We start from the raw sequence: 23,441 nt of genomic DNA on the forward strand, positions 1-23,441 counted from the left end.
AAAAGTCAGCCTCAGTTTTTTGGTTGATGTCAATGGTGCCTTCAAAGTAATCCCATCTGTAGCCTGGGGCTACTTAACCCTATTTCTTCTCCTGTGTTTGAGTATGTAGAATCTGGCTTCTACTGAACCCTGGTTTGTGTCTCTCTTAATGTGTAATTTTCAGTCAGTGGATGTTGTTTTGATTACATTGTCAGAATCTGAAAATACTGTTTCATCCTTTTTTATATGTTAGGAAAATATGCATGTGTTATAACAAGTGAAAACTTAACATTATAAAAAGATAAGAATTGTGTGGAGAAATTAAAAAAATCGGTTAATGAGTCCAATATTGTTTCACATTAAAAATAGATGCCCCAGAGGTGGTGAAAGACATTTACTTAGGTTGTTTCCCTGATTAAAGGTAGAATGATTACAATTATTTATCCGGTTAAAATACACGCTGTCGACAAATACAACCAAGATCTGTTAACAACAGTCCATTAATAACTTAATTTCTGGCAGCCACAAGAGACAGGCAAAATGCATCGCTCCGTATTTCCGAAAGAAATTGAATATACATATTATAATTTATACCGTGCAGGAGATGTGGTTATGTGTTTTATGTCAGCTGGACCAAAGAAATGAATCCTTAAAGCAGCAATATGTGCTGATAAACAATATGCTGGGTTTTCCAAAGCCTGAAAAAGCATAAAGTGGGACAAGCACGTGTGAAATAAGCAGTCCTGTCAGACAGACCTGTTGAGGGATGCCAAACATCTGGCATGTACATGTTTTGAGAGACAGTTTGGTTTGCATGACAGAAAGAAACACAGTAAGAAGCGGTCTATAGAGGATTTGTGACTCACTACATTTGACCAAAGGTAGTACTTCCTATCTTAGATGCAATCAGGTGCAATTTGGGATCAAAGAGGGGGCAGTGTGCAAATGGTGGTAGTGTGAGCGGGCACAATCAACGTAATGGACTATTTTTGGTCTGGTCACATTGTATTATCGGAGCTGCACAGGCTGATATGTGGAAAAGCAGAGCTGTGATGTTGTGCCAGTGGAATGTCGAACGTCCAGCGAGGCAGCCTCTTCAAAGCCAGAGTCATGCCTGGGTATTGTTTTCTTTTTCTTGCCCCGTGAATACTTTGAGCGACGACGCGAAAAAAAAAGACTCAACCTGGTAAATTAGAGGTCCTGCTGGATTACGTCCAAGCTATTTGAAAACTCAGGACCTTCCAGGAAAGATTTCACAGTAGTTATATCAGTGACCCCGAACTCCACCAACACGTGCAGTTTGCTTTTTGATTGAATCTAAAGTAAATGACACGTGTTTATCTTTCTTTGTTCAATCAACTTGAAATAAACAGGTCATAAAGGGGAAACACTGGTCAAAAACTGGGATAGAAGCACACAAGTGGACATCAAAACAAACCGCATAATTACAGGATCTGCTCAATAGACTGGTGAAGTACGTGCAATTTGTTTTGTACATCCATAGCAAACATTGGTAGCTAGGCAACGCTGTCTCCTAGATATGTAATAGATTTTAAATCCCAGATATGATTTAAAATTAAAAACAACACCACCAACACATAATTTTTCTTAACATATTGAAGGATTTTTAAAGAACTCCTGATGTAATAAAGGACATTTAAAAAGTTATTATCATCTGACCTTCCTTAAAAAAAATCGATAAATGAATTTAAACCCCAACGTGTTTATTGAAAGAACTGTGTGTCTGTGTGTGTGTGTGAGTGTGTGTGTCCTTGTCAGGTAAACTGGACATCATGAGGACCCGCAGTGTGACGTCATTTCTCAAGTCCTGGATAAGGTCAGGGGTCAGATGTGACTTGTGATTGGGTTAAGGTTAGGGGTATGGTTTTGGTTAGACTGTTGGAAGTCAATGCAAAGTCCTGTAGTCCAGATATTACTCCTACATCTGTTTACACAGTCACATCATGGGGACTGGTCTTCCTTATGGGGACAAAAATCTATTTCTTCTAACATAAGGGTCAGGGTTAGACAACTGGTAAGTTAAGAGAAAGTGTCCAGGAAATCGATGTAATGTCCCCCTAAGCCGGAGAGACATGATTGTGTGAGTGTGTGTTTGTGTGTGTGTGTGTGTGTGTGTATGTGCGTCCTGGGGGTTTTGAGTTTTAACCTGGCCCATGATTGGCCCCAAACTTATGAAGTCATACACCCGGCACGTGTTAAACTTTCTCCCTCAGAACAGACTTCGAATGTCAAACTCTCCAAATACATCATTGTGCTCAGTGAAGGCCAAACATCCCACTGAGGTAAATGTAAAGAGACATATGGAGAGAGGCACTTGAACATGTTATAAGTCCCAAAGTGTTGATACCGACTGCACATGACAAATGTTCACCCACACCCTCAGTATATTTCCTTACCTTGCAATGTCCAGCCATGAAATAAAGTACCTGGTTATGGTGGGCAAATTTGACTCATCGTAAAACAATTGCTCATCGTGGCGACAACAGCAACTAATACACCTCTGTAGAGAGGATTTGAATACTGTACCAAGGCCATAAACATTGGCCTGACATTTTAGTCCAGTTGCATTTTTCCTGCATATCCACATTTTCCATTGGTCCTGTGATCATGTGGATTTGTGTGTTTCCTTTCATTTGACCACATGTAATCCCACATGTTTCACATGGGAAACTACACGGGCTTCACACATTAAATCCTCAAAATATCAAACCACAATACTTTCGTAAACCTGAAATCCTGAAATCCATTCAGTGTTTCTGTCAGGATTAGATACGATTAAATGCTGAGGGTGAAAAACTAAAACATTTTAAAGAAAACTAAACATGTAAGGTATTTCAAACAATCAGGAGATTGTGACAAAAAAAGATCAATGTTCTCATTGTCATAACTCTTGCAAGTTCTGAGGAACTCGCATGAACTCAGCTGATGGCCGTTTCAGCTTATTACCATGTCAATATTTATTTTTCTACCTCTTTCCTATTGCATTGTTTGTTACTCCCATACATCCCACTGCGATGGGAAATATATTTATTCAGCTACAGAATATGTTGGGTGACCTCTATTTTCATATTCGCTCTGCCAGTTTGTTAATTTATTCTTCCGATAAAATATGCAGGAATATCCATGTCTTCTCCTCTCAGACTGGTCCTGGACTGTTATCTCCAAAGCAGACATCCTCTAGCTGTGTGACGTTACGTTAGACATGAGGATGCTTCTGCTCTTACTACTTTATCAGCAACGTGGTTCAGACCATTGACTGTTTATAAAGATGAACGATATGAAAACTCCCAAAAGTGAAGCCAAATCATCCTCCATGTTAACAAATGGGTCATTGGCCAAAATAAAATGTGACATTAGATGTTAAATACATTATTCTCAAAGATGTTGACAAATGAGACTGACTCAAGAGAGTAATAGCAGGCAGGTGTGCCCTGGGAATTTTGGGCCTTGGAATCGTTCTAACCCTTCACGCTATTCAGCGCCCCTGTTGGCAGGCCCCACTCCACGATCAAGACTATGCAGACTCTGGCACCAAATGACATCAAGATGGCCTCACCTGTTTAGGATCCTGGCAAATCTGCACCTTCTTCGACACAGGTTGAAACATATCATGAAATGCCATAGTCCTGTCCTGACATAGACATGACGATGTAGAATTACTTCTAGTCAATGGCCATTCATTTGCCTCTGGATGCATGGTATGTTCATCTGCGTGGAACTTGCATCATACATCCAATTCCTCCTAAGTTATGACACAAATGGTCCACAGAATTCCATTATACTGGCACCTGGTAATAGTTGCTTACATGGTCTCTGGTCCACTTTTGATTAGTTGCCTGGATCTGGTATGGTTCACAGCCCTGTTTTAAGCAAGTGGTGAAATGTCCACTTGTCTTGATCACAGACAAGACGACGGCTGCACATTGTCAGAGAACTTGGGTCACATCCAGTGAACAGCTTGGCAGTGTACGTACAGCAGCAGCGTCATTTTTACAGACAAGAAACTACCTATGACTAATATTTGGTGACGATTGGTGATCATGGAATGCTGAAGCGATGGGCACTGCATAAATACAATGTCATGATGCATTATTGTTGTGGAAGTGTTTTAAAGAAAATCGGGCAATGGTAATCAAAAAGTTATTTTAATGATGCCGCATATTTGGTGAGATGTAATGTGGGTATTAGATATCTTGGTATTTAGGCCAACTACTTTTATCTTATTTTACTATTGTCATACACATCAACTGCTATCATTTAACAAGCTTGGAAAATACGTCCTGCACTGTCCACTCCTTGTTTGGAGAAACAGACGCAGATAAAGCAGATAAAAATGTGGCCTCGGGTACATCTTAAAATGTGTTGCTCTTTACTTAATGCTACTGGAAGATGTGTCTGAGCTGTGTTTGTTTACTCCAGTGTAGACCTACAAAACAGTGCAGCATCCAAATATATCAAACTACACTCAGACCTCCTGCTTACTTTCTCATTTCACAAACAAATTATTTTATCAGTTAGAGACCATAATTAAAAAGTGAATCCACCCCAATATTTGTTTCTAAGTCTTTATAAACAGAGATAAAATATTTCGCATACAGATATAAAATATTACCTGAGAATAATGCAGTACTTTTATTTTAAATTGTAAACTTAGCTCAGTATTATTCCAGGTCAAATGCTCTAAACATTATTAGAGAAGGAAAATGACTTGGTGCATCAACCTCTGTCATTATTGCCACTCACAGGGTCTTTGGGATGCAGATTTTGCTTTGCTAAATATTCCCATTTATATGCAGGTGAGCGAGCAGATGGATTGGGATCTATTATCCCTTTCATTCCTTTTTCATAAACACCACGTCAGAGATGATGGTGGAGATGGGGAGCTCCTAGATGCTTTAATTATATTAGCTCTCTTCCGGAACACAACGTTAATATCAGAGGTTCTGGGAATGCATCTTCCAGCCGAATAAAAATTAAAAAGCTGCATTATTTATCACCTGCAATCTTGGCAAAGCGACCTGGGTGAAAAGAGGGGGGCTTATCGTTCATTGCTTGATAAAAGCAGTTTGCCTAACTGAACGGAGGTTATCCAAAGCGAGATATATTCATGCTTTACTTTTAAGTGTTACTTTACATAACATTACATTTCATTTAGCTGACACTTTTATCCAAAGCGACTTACAATAAGTGCATTCAGGGGGTATAAACCTGGAACAGCAAGAACCAATTAAGTACAAATGTCTTAAAAAAAGCCAAACTACAAAGTGCTACATGGAAATGCCATATAAGTGCAACTAAAGTGAATAAATACATATCATTTTTTTATATAAACACCAGAGTAAATCAAGGTTTTGTTAGACATCATCTTCTTAACCAAGGTATAGTCGGAAGAGATGTGTCTTTAATCTGCGCTGTGGATTTGTAGACTCTCTGCTGTTCTGATGCCAATGAAGAGCTCGTTCCACCATTTGGGAATCAGGACAGCAAACAGTCGGTATTTTGTCGAGTGTTTAGCTCGCATTGAGGGAGCAGCGTAAGGCTGGTGTTTAAGGTTTGGTTTGGTAAAAATCATGTAATAACTTAAGAATGATCTAATGTCTACATACCAACTAATTGTGAGGAAAAACAACGTCATAAAAATGCAACAGCAGGTACGCCAGGGACAGTTTCCACTGCCAGCTCACTGAACTCATTCATATTTAAGTTGACAAATTAAAGAAATTCATTACATTCAAATGGATTAGTGCCTAGATCGTTCAACTTCATGAATGTCAAGCTATCATTTATTTGACTAATTTTAGAAAATAATACATTAAAAAAGCAATCCTCTTGATTTACATCATGGCATTCACAGTATAAGATTAGAGAATACTTCGGTGCATTTTCATTAAGTGGTGCACAGCTGCACACACTGCAGCACCTGGACCAAGCAGCAAGGTCACATCCATCATGTTTAATGTAAAGTGACAGGCAGTATAATAAAACAGCCCCTCAACGCTAATAACACACGACTCTGCTTATCTGAACCTTAACACTGAACCTCTTTTTCTCTGTCTCTCTAGCCATACATAGTGTTACCAAAATTGTGGCTACAAAAAGTTTCAATCAAGAGCCGAGCTAAGAGGTTTTATTACTGTTTTCAAATCACGATCTTTAAATAAATAGGGAGAGGGCATGGCAAGTGTTTAAAGACACAGTGACTCAAACCAACTGAAGACCATGAGTTTTAAACCTCTGTTATTGCTGCAGGGGACGATCCACACTGCACATGAGCCTTATCCTCTTTAGACAGCAGTAGGAGTAATGCTTAAACCATGAATCAATTTATCAAAACCTGGGTCTAATTCTTCTTGGTCGGCCAGCATTTAATTTATCAGCACAGTCTGATATAGGTCAAACTTGCAAATATGCCATCCAAGATAAGAATGATACGCCATTGCCCAGATCTCATTCCATCCCATCATCTGTTGGATATGTTGGAAAAACAGGTCTGATCCATGGCGGCCCCATTTAGCAATTTAGAGGACTTAAAGGATCTGCTGCTAATACCTTGGTGCCAGACACCACAGAACACCTGCAGAGCCGGTCCAGGCCCCAGTGGGTCAGAGACGTTTTGGTTGCCCAAGTGCGAACCTTACAATATTAGGCAGGTGTTTTTAATGTTCTGGTAAAGATCTGTGTGAGCCACTAAAACGATGTTTTACATTACAATTACAGTCAGGAGGTCTGTGTCGGCCTGCTCTTATTTTCTCCTCCAAATCAGTCTGACGAACACGGTTATTCATTTAAGATCATGCTTTTCTTACCCTGTCATACTTCTTGTTAGCCATGTGTCACAACGTTGGTACATTAGTGTTATTATTAGTACGAATGAAAGCCCAAACTAACAAAATACACATTTTAATGAAACTCAATTATCTCATAAGTGATCCGCCGTGCAGCGATGGTCGGTGACGCATTCTCTATTGTTCCGACTCCGTACTCCAACACAGTGGATGAGGACTCAAACAATGGCCATATCCAGATGGAGCTATAGTTTACTCCTACGTTACTGTTACTGCTATTCATCAAACAGATAGGAGCATGGCCTCTTTGGTGATGTCCCATTGGTCATGCTTTGTCTGAGATCTATTGACATAAATTCTGTCCTGAAATGTGCGTTGTGTAACTGTTTTATGTGGCATCAGAGTGCACAGGAAATTTAAGAGATCTAGATCTAGACCGGACTTTAAAAGAGCAACGATTAGACCTTTGTGACTAAACACATATTTATCCCATGTCCTGATGTCTGTGGTCCGTCCGACTCGTGCATTCTTCGCCTGACCACTGTTAGCTCAATAGAAGGGCAGGACAGAAGGAGACCTGTCTGTCCGGCTTTTTGTGTAAAGTAGTTCCAGATACAGTGTGCTGTACTCAAAGAGCTAACTCAGGACTTAACCTGAGATGCTCTAAATCCACATTTTGATCTTGATAAATGCTGTTTGTCAGGTTTACACAGACAAATGGAGGAATGTACTCCTCTAGCATTTTTTACAAATCATCAGATCAGAAGACGGTCAGGCTCTTATCTGTTACATAAATATCCTGTTTCAGGCTGTGTTGGCCCATAGCTTACGATTTCATGAGAAAGATAAATAAATTAACCTTTCCGGTAAGAAGTTTCAGTACATGTAAAAAGGGCCAAATGTACCTCTATCTCACTCAAATGAATAGTAGACTACAGCAAAACTACGTTTGATATTTGTGCAGCAGATATAAAACAATGTTCGCTGTTTTGATCCTTAACGTAGCCACTGTTTATAAAATGGTTATAAACTAATCTGATTTGTCGACTGAATTAATGTTATTGGACGTTGCTCATGAATTTGACTCACCCCTTTTTAAAGTTCATTACAGTACAAGGGAGTAATTTCTAAGTACTTTGCTCGTAGGTCATTTCTATGAATTACATTAACCAAGAAAAAGTTACTGGTGCTGGTTTGTATGTTTAATTATCTTTTGTACGTTTTATTGGTAAGCAGGATTACACAAAAATACTAGAATTTAATGAAGTTTGGGGAGGGTGGGGCGGAGGGTAGGGCATGATCCAAAGACAAACCAATTTGATTTTGTGTGCGGAGCAGAATTTGACATTCTTTAACATAGTGAGATAGGGCATTTTTCCACATTTAAATTGATTTCTATAAATATGTCATAGATAGATAGATAAATGTACTTTATTGATCCCAATTTCGGAAATTATTGTATTACAACAGCATGTCAAGGGCAATTTCACAAAGAGCAAGGAAAAAGGCTAAATACAAAAGACAACAACAGAAAACAACCTACAAAATGGCAGTATTTGAAACATGACTAAAATTAATAAATATGTCTATAAGATGTGCAGTAAATCATGAATATGAATATAATATGTGCAAACATGTGATGAATCTTGATGGAAATAATCAGACACATTTAAGGGACAGATGTGTTTGAAGTTGTGCAATTCCATTTTAAAATCTTTTCACAAGTGGTCTGTTTGGCCTAGGTTGAGATGTGCATGCAGCTGAGTGCTATTCTAGTTTAATTTACATTCAGTTTCAATCCAACGCTGCGCATAGGGATCAGCAAGAAATCACCGCCTAAATGTGCTCAGTATTACGGTAAATTACTATAACAGTTGTAACCAAGGTGCATACAATTATATTAAGTAAGACTCGCAATCATAGACTGTATTGGATGTATTATATTGTATTAAGATTTTAGCTAGTGGAGAGTTAGTCATGTGATCAGGATTTGATATTTCAGTACTGAGTTACAGTGTTTTTCTGTCTGTAATTGTGGTAATTAAAAGGAGGCGGAGGACCACGGCAGCACAGGTCGTCTGTTCTCTGGTAATTGTTGCTGTTCTGGGCTATGACTTGAAAATGAAAATCATTCTTTTATTATTTCCTTGGTGCTGGTTTCTCACCAGTGTCTCGTTTAAAGTACACATTAAGATGATGAGGCAGTTAGGGAGCTAGATGGTGAATCATGTTGTGCCCCTCATCCTGCTGCTGATTGCAGCATTTAAAAGAATATTACTTTGAAATTATGGCTGAGCCCCCCTTTTCCTGAACTCTGAGCAGACTGTCTGCCCTGCCCAGGGAGTCTTTAATTGTTGCTCTTTTCATTTGGCTTTTTAGGCCCCCCCACTACGTAAAGGACAACTAGACCGAAGCTTTTCTTCTCAGAACCTCCTGCTCTCTGGGTGCATCTCTGTGAGCATGGCAACCAGACAGAGCGCCTGAGCAGAAAAGGTGAGTGAAAAATGAAGAGAGTGAGTCATCTTCATGCGTAAAAACACATCCATATAAGTTAAAGAAAGCTTGTGGAAGAGCTGAAGAGATCTCAACACCAGTATAAACCCTTTTAAGACACTTTCCCTCGAAAACAGTATGCTAACACAGATAATACTTTTACTAAAATAAGAGGATGCAAATGCACTCCAATGTGTGTCAGTTACCCTGCATAACCTATTTTACTTACCTCCAAATGGGGTGTCTGTATTTCCAGTCATTACTGGACTGTTTATACTGTGTCAACAATAATGTCTGCAAAAATAAACTCCTGCAGCTGATTCTCATCATTAAACATTCGCTAGAAACACCAAAGAGCACAACGGGGTGTCCGGGAATAAAACACCCACATTAAACTAACTTCTTCTTTCATGACTCACATCTCAAATCTTTTAAAGGTCCAGTGTGTATGATTTAGGTGAAAGGGCTGTATTGGCAGAAACTCAATATAAACTAATCCTAGTGATGTTTTCAATAGTGTGTTTCTTCAAAATTAAACAAATTGTTAATTCTTAACTCTTGAATGGGCCCTTTATATTTAAATACTTAATATATACATCTGGAGGGGGGTCCTCTCTGCGGAGGCCCCCATGTTTTTTTTACAGTAGCCCAAACTGGACAAACTAAACACTTTTTAATTTTTATGACAACTAAAGACTACCACCGGTTAATTTTCATGATTGGAAGGGGAGGTTGAGTTGAGGGGTATTCAGCTGCAGAATGCAACTTCACCACTAGATAACACTAACTTCTACACACTGAACCTTTAAGAAAACCTTTATTTGCAGATGGAGGTTTTCCTAGTTCTCATTTGGCAAACTTCTTGCTAGTGACACATGTAAAGAATCCTGGCTCTCTTGACAGACACTTTATAAGCTTTTTTATTTTTGGGGAACTGAAGTTATTATTATTATAAATTACCGTGTTGAATGGAAATGTGAGCAATCTAAAGCTTCCTTGCTTGACACCTGCAGGAAGTCAGATAGCAGGCAGTAAGAGAGCATTTCTATAACGCAATTACCAGAGCACTCTCCAATTTGAGACCCTCACTCAGGCATACATTCAAAGCTGGCTTCATTAAATCAAGTGCAGATGCCAATGATTTTTTAAATTTATTTAACCTCACAGTTGGGAGCTGCAGCTGTTTATGAATTTGAGAGCAATGTCATGCTTAACACAGTTTAAATTAGTTGACTTTTGCTGGTGCATACGGTACATGTGCACAAATATGTACAATTTGTACACAAGCCCCTACACATGGCCTCTGCACACCTGTCCCATGTGCACACTGTTGAATGTTCCAGAGATGTACATTTCCCAAAAGCTTTGTTGTAGTATTTTGGCTCTCGTCAGACCAGCCAGACCTGTTCACACCTTTCTATTCCTGCCTGCTGGCCACTCACATAGTGTTCCAGGTTATAAATACTAAAATGAAGCCTTCAGACAGAGGTGGTGACTGACAGATGTGTTTTTATCAATAATAAACTAATTTAAGATGTAAGTCTGACCCTTTCTTGTTTAAAACATATTAAGGAAAGTAACACTCAAGGCCCCTGGGTCTAAGACAAACAGTAAAAGGTTCTGCCTTTATTTCTAGGTACTTAACGTTGCAGTAAAAGAAAATGCGTTGTTAAACGTCTGTGGTGAAAGTGCACCTTAGACCATGAGCAGATTTCTTCGTGCTGCGTCTGCGCCAGACTTACTTTTAGACATTTCTATTAATATTTCATGGCCATTTTTTGCTTTTGTTGCAGGTGGATAAACTAAGACCCCAAACTATTAAATTGCTTTTAGAAATGGATTCAGGAAAAAAACAAAACATTTCCATAACTGAGCGTCGAGATCGCGTCTATTTTTCACCTCTATCATATACAAATAAATGATTATAATAAAATAGATGTATACTTGTGTTTATTTAATATATGTTTATATACCTATATGTATATGTGTATACACGTGTTAATATATATATATATAAATGAATATATGAACATACATATTTAAATATATATACATGCAGTAAATATAGGAATATAACAATATATTTGTGTGTGCGCACATATACATGTATCTACATTAAATATTATACTATTTAATTTGATATAATTCTTATCATAACTGTTCAGCTTAACCCTAATCAGTTATGATAAGAATTATAAACTTGACCATTTCATTTGCTCGTCAAAGTGCATAAATTACAGAAAGTATTTATAAGAGCATACATGCCCAGATTTTCTCCAGTGCTGTCATGTGATAAGGAGGGAAGTAGCCTACGGTATAAATAGTCAACTTTCTGTCTGTGTCTGTGAGTAATTCTGGCCCCATGCTGTCCTGGACTGAACTGCCAGCTATCAGGAATACTCAGGAGTACTATACAAGGTTTCATTGAAATTCATAGGGTAACTGTAAGTGACGGTAGTGGTATCACGTGCACAGATATTTGGAGATACGATGCTGTACACCACTCAAATGCAGGCGTGTAGACACATAGACATACCAACACCCAATCAGGAGCCAAGCATGTGTAGAGAATTTGCAGTATCAAGCAGGCACACACACACACACACATACACACACACACACACACACACACACACACACACACACACACGCACACACACATGAAACTCTCACACGGCTAAGCCAGAGCTCCACATGCAGCATTTCTCCTCAGACTTGCCTCACATTGCAAACCGTTTGTCACAGACCTTATGTGGTTGTGCCATTGTCTCTGGAACCTAGCTTGACAACCAGGTGATGCCTCATCTGTCATATCTGTCATTCTTGTGGGTGTTACTGTGTCATGTCGATGAAGGCGCGGGCTTGTCAAGCAAGGGAGGAGTCACATTTGTATGCCTCCCTGGTGGAGACAGCCAGTGGCCCCAGGCATAGTGTTTTCAGGTTGTCTGTCTGCCCATATGTCCGTCCCATTGTTGTGTACACGATACATCAAGAATGCTATGAGGATATTTCTTCAAATTTCGTAAAATGTTCATTGGGACACATAGATGAACTGATTAGAGTTTGGTCTAGCTCAAGAACAAGAGAATCCTTTCACATTTGGCACATTTTCCCTGAGACTGTCCTAATTAAATCTGGGTTGTCAATGTCACAGTGGCAACACAAACTGTTTCCTGACTCTTTGTCTGGATATCTGAAGTCTGCCTAAAGGGAATTTTTTCAACAGATCTACCAATTAAATTTCATCAGTCAGAGATTATGCTGACTTCATATTATTGTGAAAGCTATATGCCACGAACACTGGTCAGGGGAGGCAGACAAGCGCAAAGCGGAACTTCTAGCTTTGGACTTTTTTGCATCGGCTGATGAGTGACCAGCTTTAGATAAATTATTCCCGCCGCTGCTTCAGAGTAATGGCAGACCGCGGCAGACACAGATCATTGACCCGGTATCCTTGTACTGTGCTGTATTGCCCTGCTGCATGTTCTCCCTCCTAACTCACTAAACAGAAGTTATTAGGACACGTACAGTACCTAAAGTTTACTTTGTGTATGTTTGATTCGCCTCGAGAGTTTAGGGCCAACTGGATACAGTAAAGGCTATAATCAGAGTTTTTCACCGCACAAGCCTTAGTACAATGATGTGAAACAGTCTAAAATAATAACATCACTATTCATTTGATATTATCTTATTTATTTTGGGGGGGTGGCCACACCGACCCCGCTGAAAAAAAAGGAAAACACTCAATCGATTTAAGTTGTCTTCCAAATGAGAGTTATGGTTGAGGCATAATGAGGCAGGGAAATACAAGATTCTGCAGTGCCGTCTGAACTGAGAATTCAATGGTAATTATCAGAACACACTCCAATGGGTTGATTGATAGGGGTTAATAATTGGTTTCTCTGGTCTTCTTGCCTATCTGCAAAACGAACCGCATGCCGCTGGGTTCAAGTCATATGGCATTGGCCCAGATGACCTAAAAGCTATTGAAAATAAAGCAGCAAAGCTCCTGTAAACCGTGTGAAGTTTTTTTGTAATGAGAGAAAAGTTTCTTTATGTTGATTGTACAGAGTGTCAATGTTGATTCATCAGTCCAAATTCGCTTCTCCAGAGGCATCAGCCAGCGGTAAACATATAATAGCGCAGTATTGTATCATGCTCATCATGAGGGACTGATGATGACAGGCTATAAAGAACCACTTTACGGTTGACCCATGCAAAACACAAATTAAATCAGTCTATTTCCTATTTCTTATGAACATCTCTGGACAGCAACATCAGCAGACCTAAGCAAACATATCTACATGAGTTTCTGATTCCTTTAAACCACCCAGTTGGTACATTATGCACAGTATTCACTCCCTCTCTCTTTCGCCAAACTAAATTTCCACAAAGTTCCCACACAAGGCTCCTTCAGGACGCCTGGGACCTAAGAGAGTGATTAAAACCTGCCCATCCTTTTGCCGGTTTCCTGTGTGTGTTTGTCATGCTTCGATCCAGCTGTATGACACATTGTTGTCAACAAAACCTCCCTTCTAGCTCCAGAGTGCAATGGTGGAATACAGTTTGATCTGCTCTTTTGTTATTGACTTGAGTGTATTTGTCAAAAAATCTATTCTTCCCCTTGTCTAAAGTAAAAAACCAGCAGCAAATCAGTGAAAAAAAACAAGAAATGTGAACAAATTCTAATCAGTGGCAGATCTTGCACTTTTGCCAATGTGCAGGTTGACCTTTACTCACCTGCTGTACATACAGTATGTGAGCGGGAGCCCTACCTTTTTTTCTGTAATGATGGGCGGCCATGGGAAACCAACGTCACAGAGGGACCTGGCAAGGTTTGCAGGGGCTGATGGAGCCCTTCCACTAACAGCTAGCGCTGCTGTGATAATTATAGCTCCAGCGGGGACAATCTGGAAAGGTTACTTCCATCTGCTGAAAGGATTGTGGGTGGGCTTCCTCTTGGCCCTCATTTAAAAAAAAAGTCAGACAAGGCTTGAAGGAAGATTTATGAAGCCATAAAGGGCTACTTTTTACATGAATGAGATTATATTAACAATTTAATAAAACAATTTTATGGTTATTTAGGGAGGGGGTATGTTGTATATCTGCCTTTGTCAAGTACATGTTATACAATTAATCCTATTAAAACGTTGTATATACCTGAACCAGATGAACATCTGATACCTCCTATTTGGTGCAGGTATCCTTTTTTTCAAAGTATCTTTAAGCAATTGTGTTTCACCATGCAACCTTTACAAATCTTACCCATGCATTAGCATCATAAACTCATCAAAAACATTTCCTCCAGAACCAAAACCTGATGTTGGGACCAGTGTTGATTCCATTATTTGTTATCAGTGTAATATTGAATGAAAACAAATTGACAAAATGTTAAGAAAAAAGGGTTACGTGTTATTTGTCACTTTATGAATGTTATTAATGTAAAATAAAAAAAAAACACTAGATTCATGATCAACCTGATCTCCTTATTGATAGAGTAACATACTACATTCATTTAAATTTCTAAAGGGTATAATACACCTGTGGTCATGATAATAATAATTGTAAATTATATTTAAAAAGCACTTTTTAAGTCATTGGAAAGACGCTTTGACTTGTAATAACTGTATCTTATGGAGGTTCAGAGGCCATTCATTTTCACATGTATTGATCAAGTGTTTCCTGCATCATTTTGAATTGCCAGGTGGTGACATTTGCTGTGAAACTAGTGAAAAGGTTAATGATATATGAAACAAATGAAACACTTGAGGAGGTGAGGTTGTACGAGCTGCTGTTTCCCTGCTCCCCATCACAATAAGTCTAATAGATTCATAATGTAGATTTAGAAATAATGATGATTTACATGGACACAAGACGATAATGAAATGTAATTGTTAATTACAGTCAGGATATTATGAAAGTCAGCACGTAACTACAACAGAAGAAAAGACACTGTCCCTTAGGATAAATTATTTGTGTTAACATGTGAAGACATAATCTGTTTTCTCCTATTTTAGATGAAGATAAACCGTCACAGGCTTAAATCAATAATGTTAACAATATAAGTAGTTTAATTTTCATTGTTTCTTTCTGCACTGCTTTTCCTCTCAAGTATTAAACTGTCTCCACAATTCCTTAACTCGTTATTATTAATTATATAAAGTATAATAAGATATCAATGGCTGGATGGATGAGCAATGGTCCGCTGAGCACAGATAAGGAAAGGCTTACATACGGACAAGAACAAAGAGATATTACCTGATTTTGTCTCCTCAAATCATATAGCATCACCTTTGGTTGTTTTATGGTCATTTTTCTTCTCTTTCTAGTTGTTTTCCTGATTTTGAGCCTAGCTTTAAATTGTATAGATAATCACATCGGTGAGAAATTGAGTCACTGCCTGTAGCAGATTAATCACATGCATCAGCCTAATTTTATGCTCAGCACAACTAACTACTAACTAACAAGGCAAACTGCCTTGGAAAAATAAAGCTTGCTCCAAAAAAGTTGTCCTAATTCTCAGGGTTTCAAGTAACCCTGAGAAGAGCTCTGTTGGCATTAGTCCAAATTGTTCATACATTTCAGAATGATGATTAGCTGGGTAGGTGCAATATCAAATTCATATATGACATGTTCACAGAGCACTAGGAGTTGTATTAAATTTTGTTGTTTTCCAATCAAAGCTTAAGTGGTTGAAAAACATTGTACTGTGTCGTGGTTTAAGAAACACAGAGTCAGTACAGACTCCAGTTGTGTTTCCCATTCACAAGGTCTGACCAGACAGGAACTGTGAATGACCCTTACCGTGGCTGTGATTGATGAAGGCCAGAAAACAAGAGAAGAGGGTGGGTCGAGGAACTCAGAGTGGCCTAAAGGAAATAAGGTTATGGAAAAATTGATGAGAAAATTAGGGGGTTAACAAAGGGTGGACTCCCTTCGCACAGTCAGTAACAGCACAAGCAACATACAATTCTGACCTGTTAGTATCTGACATTGGGAAATTTATGTATTAAAGGTTTGATCACAAAGAATTTATATTCCCAAATTATTCCTGTAACATCTGCGACCTGATGTGATAAATACTACATTACAGTGATATTCATTTATTTGGAGCAATAACACATGGGTTGAAATATACACAATTGTCAATATCAAAGGAAAAAGTAAGTTATTACCACTAGTAATGTTAATAATTATAATAATAACTTATCTAAACAAGGAAAAAGCCAATGGCAAAAAGATGAATGAATTATAATAAAAAGTTCTCAATTCAGTTTAATTTTAAGGGCAAAATCATAACATTTTAAGGTCTAGACCTTAAATACAATAATAATGATTATGCAATCCATGTTTAAGCTGTTGTTGAAAAATATCAGATAATATTTTGTGTATGTTTTGGTGGTGGTGCACACATTGCAATTATAGGTATTGACAATCGAGTTCATTTTAAAATGTCAGTTCAAGATATGCTTTTTGGAATGGAGTTCACTCACTGCTGACGGATGGGTGTGTTGGCAGCTACCTGCTTTTGCCATTTACGAGTGTGTGACAGACGCGTCTATCACGAGAAAAAAAACATGAGAATGCACATGCTACAAGTTGTCATTCTGCTGCCTGAAGCGCAAGCCTTTTAAAATTGTAATCCTATTCGACAAGCATAGTTCATTTAGCTCAGCTCAGCATTTAAGAAGAATAGATAGTTTTTTACTGTGGTGGCCAGAAAAAAGGTTTTACCTAGAATTGAGCAGTTAAGCATTCCTGCTCTATTCTATCTGCTCAGACTGTGAGGCGAAAAATACCCACATTACTCCACATGAAAAGAGATACAGATCAGAAGTAGATTATAACCCAACGTTTTTTGGTCAAAACCTTTAAGTTGACTCAAAGTCTTAAATGTGAATATTTTGTAATAACAGTGCAGTGTGTACTACACTGTGCAGCATAGTAAACCTGTCATAAGCCCGTGAGCATGTAGACACACCCATGCTTAGATTATGTGCTTCCTCTGGAGAAAACTTGAAAAACAGTTTGAGACAGAAACCTGAATCTATACATAACAATTTACTAAGTTCATAAGCTCACTCCTCAATGTACAAGCTTTGGTGTAGAGTGTAGACATAACTTATGAGGCTTAACCAGTGCAGCCTTTCAGAGTTTTAACATTCCACAGATTTGTAGCTGCTGCTATAATCCTGCGATCCACAGTCATGTTTGCACTGTGTTCTTGCATGAGAAAGATGCATCTGAAGAACCTGTTTCAGGTGTCCCTGCTATGCAACCCTCACTTGATATTAGGATCCAAATGTAAAAAATATATATATATATATTAAAAAGAAGGCTATGCTAAATAATATGCCACTGTTTTGGTTGCCATTCATTTAATTTAAGCTCTTATAAAAAGCACTGACTTTGGCAAATCCTCTTATATTTATGTTAGCATATAAAGTTACTAACATCTGTTAATTCAAACCCAATGCATAAGGGTAAGAGGAAACTAAGTGCTTATTTGTTAACAGCTTTCAGTTTCGTCAATAGAAATAATGCTTAGACTAATCGCTGAAAGGTCCGAGCTCATGCGGATAGTGTTTGTAATGAGGAGAGATGAGGTTGGTAATAGGATAGGGGAGCACGAAAGGCCACAGTGTCTGATGCCCGCTTATGATTTGTCTCATAGAGCAGTATTGATCATGTTAGTGTGGTGGTGTGCTGGATGGCAGACTCTCTCAGTGGGTAAAACCACGGGGCTCAGCTGTTCCTTGAAATTGGAGCAATCTTTTCCATCTGCAACTTGTGCTCAATGAGGTCAGCGGGAGCAGACAAAGTGGAGAGGACCTCTCAGCAGGGCTAATTGTCATTGAAGCTGTGCCTTCTCGTCGGTGTCAACAATTACAGTGGAGACCTTGTTACAGTCTACAAGCCGAAATGCGTCTTTTAATGACAATGAAGATGCTCTTCACATTGTGCGTGTTGCTACGTACATCTCTGGTCCAGAATGACTGCAGAGTGTTTGTTTTGTGTCTCCAATTGTAAACCCAAATCACAGAGCACACTCTTCTCTGAAGTCAGTGGGATGGACCGGGCTGAGCAGTTAATTTACAAAGTCCCGTGGGACAAGTACTGGTTATTTAGGGAGGGGATATGTTGTATATCTGCCTTTGTCAAGTACATGTTATACAGTGAATCCTATTAAAACGTTGTATATACCTGAACCAGATGAACAACTGATACCTCCTATTTGGTGCAGGTATCCTTTTTTTCAAAGTATCTTTAAGAAATTGTGTTTCACCATGCAACCTTTACAAATCTTACCCACGCATTCGCATCATATACTCTAGCAGAGCACACACCAGATCATTGGGTTTAAATTTTGAGGATGACCAAGTTCCACAGGAATCTATTCACAGGCCTGTATCATTTCTGACTTTAATTATTTATCAACAGTTACAGAAACTCTAGTATGACGATAACATGTTAGTGAAATCTGATTGAAGTCAATTGACCAACAAATACTCAATATGGAGTTCAATTTTTAACCTGTACTTGAAATCATTTTAAACGTTATGATGTAGCATGTAAATTCTAGAATTACCTCGACATCCATTTCCTGCAAATCAGTTGCATGTTAAGTATTTGGGTCAAGATTTGCTTGAGAAGGTTTTATTATATATTATATTATACTTCCTTAAAGTATCCTTGTCAAAAATGAAATGCTTGAGTATATTGAGCCTGTTCAGGCCTTTTTTCTAAACACTCAATACAAATAGATAAGGGAGAGGCTTTAAATTTGCATGTTGGAACAATTGCCTGACGGTACAGTTTCCTGACAGAAACTAGTTTGAACTAACTTCACATAACTCCAGCTGTCCTTGGGTTATAGATACTGTGAAGGCAGCATACATTTGTTTTTGACTAATATGTTACTGCATCAAGAGTCCTGTTTTTTTGGAAAGAACCTTGTATCTTAAGATGAACAGGTACACTAAGTTAATCCTTCTGATAGGGATCTGACAGTATCATAACTGTATAATAACATCACATAATTGTTACTATATTTGTGTGTGAAAGGGACTGAGGGGAAGTGACATTTAACACTAGCAAATTACCCTAGAAAAGCCTTGTCTAGTGTCTTAGTCAATACACAATTCCATTCACTGCACCAGAGCTAAGATTAGCAGCTAACTGTGATCCAGTCGGAAGCATTTACGACTGTGAGTGAGTGTGTTTGTGTGTGTGTGTGCGTCTGCCTGCGTGTCATGTGTGAATATTTCCGACTCCCAGCCTTTGTACTAACTGTTTTACGTCACCATTCCGCTAAATATGGTTTCCAGTTACAGAGGCTGTTGGCAACAGGAAGGAGTTTAATACGAGGCTCCAACTGCACCCTATCTCTCTCCAAACAAGGAGAATAATCAATGCTGTGGTCAGAGTGCAAACCAGATGGTGCTGCACAACAAGAGAAACAGGTTGACGTGTTACCAATGTATGGTAGACCATTGAGATGATTGGGTTCATTCCCTCTCCCCAAGGAATGAGGGAATGTTGTCACATGCTGGTTAACTAAAACCTGACATAAGTTATAAGATCGGTCCTTTCTTTTCTTCGGTCTCTCTGTTCTTCCGATTGTCTTTGTGTTTTTCACTTGCACACAGACACACACACACACACACACACAGAGCTCCATGTCAAGGCCAATGACACAAGACAAAATAGTCGGGCATAAGAGCTTCTATAGCCAAGGTGTAGATAGAAGGAAATGAGAAATTGACAATCTGGAATCAAGTTACCCACACTGAGTCATAACACATGCACACACACCATATATAAAGTGATGTGGTGATATGTATCATACAAATGCACCCTGCAAAAAGGTAAGTTAAAAAGTCATCTGACAAATATACGATGTACACTCACATTTTCCAATTTTGCCCCAAGCTGGCTCTGTACCATGCAGCTCAGTTCAAATGAAATGTCTTTCATTTCCCTCTTGAAAAACTGTTTCCCAGTGCTTCTCACCTATCATTTCAAAATATGATGCTTCCTTACTGCCTTTGACTGTACACTTATATTGGACGTGTAAAGTTTGGGTTAGAAAATCCATCATGGAGGACACAAATACAATCAAATCATGTGCTGTCATGATTTGTTATTTTTATCCTCTGCAGATTGCAGAGTCTGTAGATCCACGTCTGTCTGTTGATCTATCTGTGCTTTTCTTACCCAGAGGGAAATATCCCATCAACTGTAGGAAGAATTGGCGCGGAATTTTACAGAACATTCCAGATTTCCAGATGTTAAATCCTGCTCTTTCTCTATAGTCAGCATCAGATGTGTTTTTTTGTGAAATGTCTAAAACTATTGGATTAATTGCATTGAAATTCAATGCACCCATTTATGTCCCCTCAAAGTTGATTTGTTATTTTATGAACTTTGTTCAACTTTTCATCTAGTGCCATCAATAAGTCTAATTTTCAAAAAAAACCTTCAGTTTATGATTTGCCAAACCATGACAATCCCATCAGCCTGAGTGCTGCTGTGCATAAGACACCCTCACAGAGTAGCTCTGATTGCTGTTAACTCTCAGCCTTGTTATTTATTATGTTTAACAACTGTTTATTGCCCTCGACCTGAACATTGAGAACAATACGTTCTGGGAACAGATGGTCACTAATCCTCTTCTTAACAAGACCAATAGCTGTACACAGTGCATCACTTTATGTTGCTGGTAATTTAACTTTTTATATGATCATCTGGTCAAATAAAGAAGACGTGACCACAATAAAAAAAAAGTCATCTGAGTCGGAAGAGGGCCTGGTTGACCTTGTAACTCCGTCTAAACATTTCATTCTGCTCTCCTTGTTCGATGCATCAAATGTTTATAACCTATTCAAACACAATTCTTTGTCTGACCCTTGGGTTTGACAAAGTGGAAGCGGAGGTGACGGGAGATAATATATTTGTTTATATTGCTGAGGGAAGAGAGTTGACGTTGCTGCCGATGTGCTATAAATTAAATCTCCTGATTTCCCCGGTGGAATTTGCATGTCATGCTCTGCCTCCTCTATGGAAATGGTTCTGTTGTGAATGAGTCTGACCCCAAAAATATCCTGCTGTGTTGTTCATATATAAAAGGCAAAAAATGTTTTTCTGCAAATGGCTTAAAATGACAGAGGAGGAGCCGCTTCACAAACTCCAGTGATTAACAGAGCACATTTTCTGGATGTTGGATCTGAATATTTCAAAAATATCAGATTTTACTACAGAACAGAAAGTTAAAGGTCTTCTCAGCACAGCATAATAAAGAAACATTCAGCCAATACCTAGACTGGAAGACAATACACATGTTGCAGATAGCAGATGTTACACATGCTCCATAAATAGGTGATTTGAGAACACTGGGCTTCACTCCCCATAATTGCTGTTTCTATGGTTTTGTGTTGCCCAGTAAATCTCCTGTGAGTTGCTGAAGAGAGGCTCTGCAAGCGAGGTGAGCATGACACTATGGTATGTGTGTTTTGTTCTCTACCAAGCAGCAAGCTGCCAGTGAGCTGACGTATTTTGGGTGAGGAGCATGTGGTCCAGGGGTTATCCAGAGGTTGTGTGGGACAGACTTCAAACACTCAGATTTACCCCTTTGTACCTCAGAGCCATATTTAAATAATACATACCACATCTGCATTACAGTTTCAAATATAATAATGCTGCATTGACCAGTCGGATGAATGAAGTAGTTTAAGTATTGTTAAAAAATAGCCACAGTTGATTGACACCAGCCAAACTGTAGCAGCAAGTCACTGACCTCATTCATGGACCCTAAGTGGTTATGCAACCTCAATTTGCTTCTTCCTCTGGGTGGTATCAGATAAGTGCCGAACAGTCTGTCCCCCTGCAGCAGAAAAGAGGAACAAGAAGTGAAGGCGAGGCAGAAAAAATAAAGAACACCTCCCAGTGGTATGGTCTAGCAGCCTAAGATTAGCGATCAACACTTCCTGTGTGCTTTGAGAGGGAACAAGGTTTCATTTTCTTTAGACACACATGTCAGAGAATGTCGGTGAAGTGTTTCTTGACAAACGCACAAAGAAAGTGAGTAATGTTTTAGATCAGATTGTACTTTGTACCCTGAAACAAGGGATGAGACGTCCCACAAGTTTGAGATGTAGATTTTAGAGCATCTTGCGGTGGGATCATTTCTACATTATTGCATTATGGGTAGGACCAAACCAATGTTTGAACACAGGCTTCATCTTGTTCTCAACTTTACACCTGTTGCATTGTATCTTGCTAGATTATGATGCATTGGCATCTGCAATAGTGATCCAAAACACCTCTGTGGTACCTCTGTCGATTCCTTCAGACCATATTGATAAGATAGCACACTGTGAACTAATTCAAGCTGTAGCAGTTGTAAATATAGAACATCAGAGTTACAGTTTTTACTTATTTTAAATATTTCTAAAAATATTTTTATAACATCCGGATGATAACATTTTATATATACATTTTTATACACATTTTCAGCCCAAGACCATATTTAATGCTTCATCCCAGCCTGACACATCTTTGTAGAACGCAGTAGCTACAGGGGAAAAAATCAAAAAATAGAAATGTCCTGGAGATAAACATAGAATCTGATGCATTGAGAAGTTGGCAAGAAACAAATGTTTAAAGACCTTTCCTGAAAAAGTACACTGCATTCGTTGAAAAGTCTATTGGGGAATTCACAGGATGAAAGAGAGCGGTTTGGATCCGCTGCAGAAAAAATTGACACACATTAAACAACATGCTAATCAGTTTTATCTCCTTCCTCTCTCTGTTTGATAGTGAGTCACAGCTGGCTTACAAGGTGGGAGAGAAGACGTCTTTACAGAAAAGTCAAAAGTTCCGCAGTTCCACCCTGAACTGGGAAAGCTCAGTGAAAAGGTAGTCGAAGGATATTTGGTAGTCTGGTGGTTATCAGCTCAGCTCACAGCAAATAAAACTTAAATCTGTGCAGGGACCTGCAGAGTCAGTAGGTTCCCTGGCTGTGATGGTCTGCTTGTTTTTACCTCGGGTTGCTATTTTTTTCATTATGGTCCAGACAGTTTTTGTCCTAAATATAACAAAATAAATGCAGCGGTCCTGTCGTCATGTCTCTGTGTGTGTGTGTATGTGTTTGAGTCTGTCTGC

This window comes from Platichthys flesus, chromosome 8 (assembly GCF_949316205.1).
Source record: "Platichthys flesus chromosome 8, fPlaFle2.1, whole genome shotgun sequence".
In the NCBI taxonomy this organism is placed as follows: Eukaryota; Metazoa; Chordata; class Actinopteri; order Pleuronectiformes; family Pleuronectidae; genus Platichthys; species Platichthys flesus.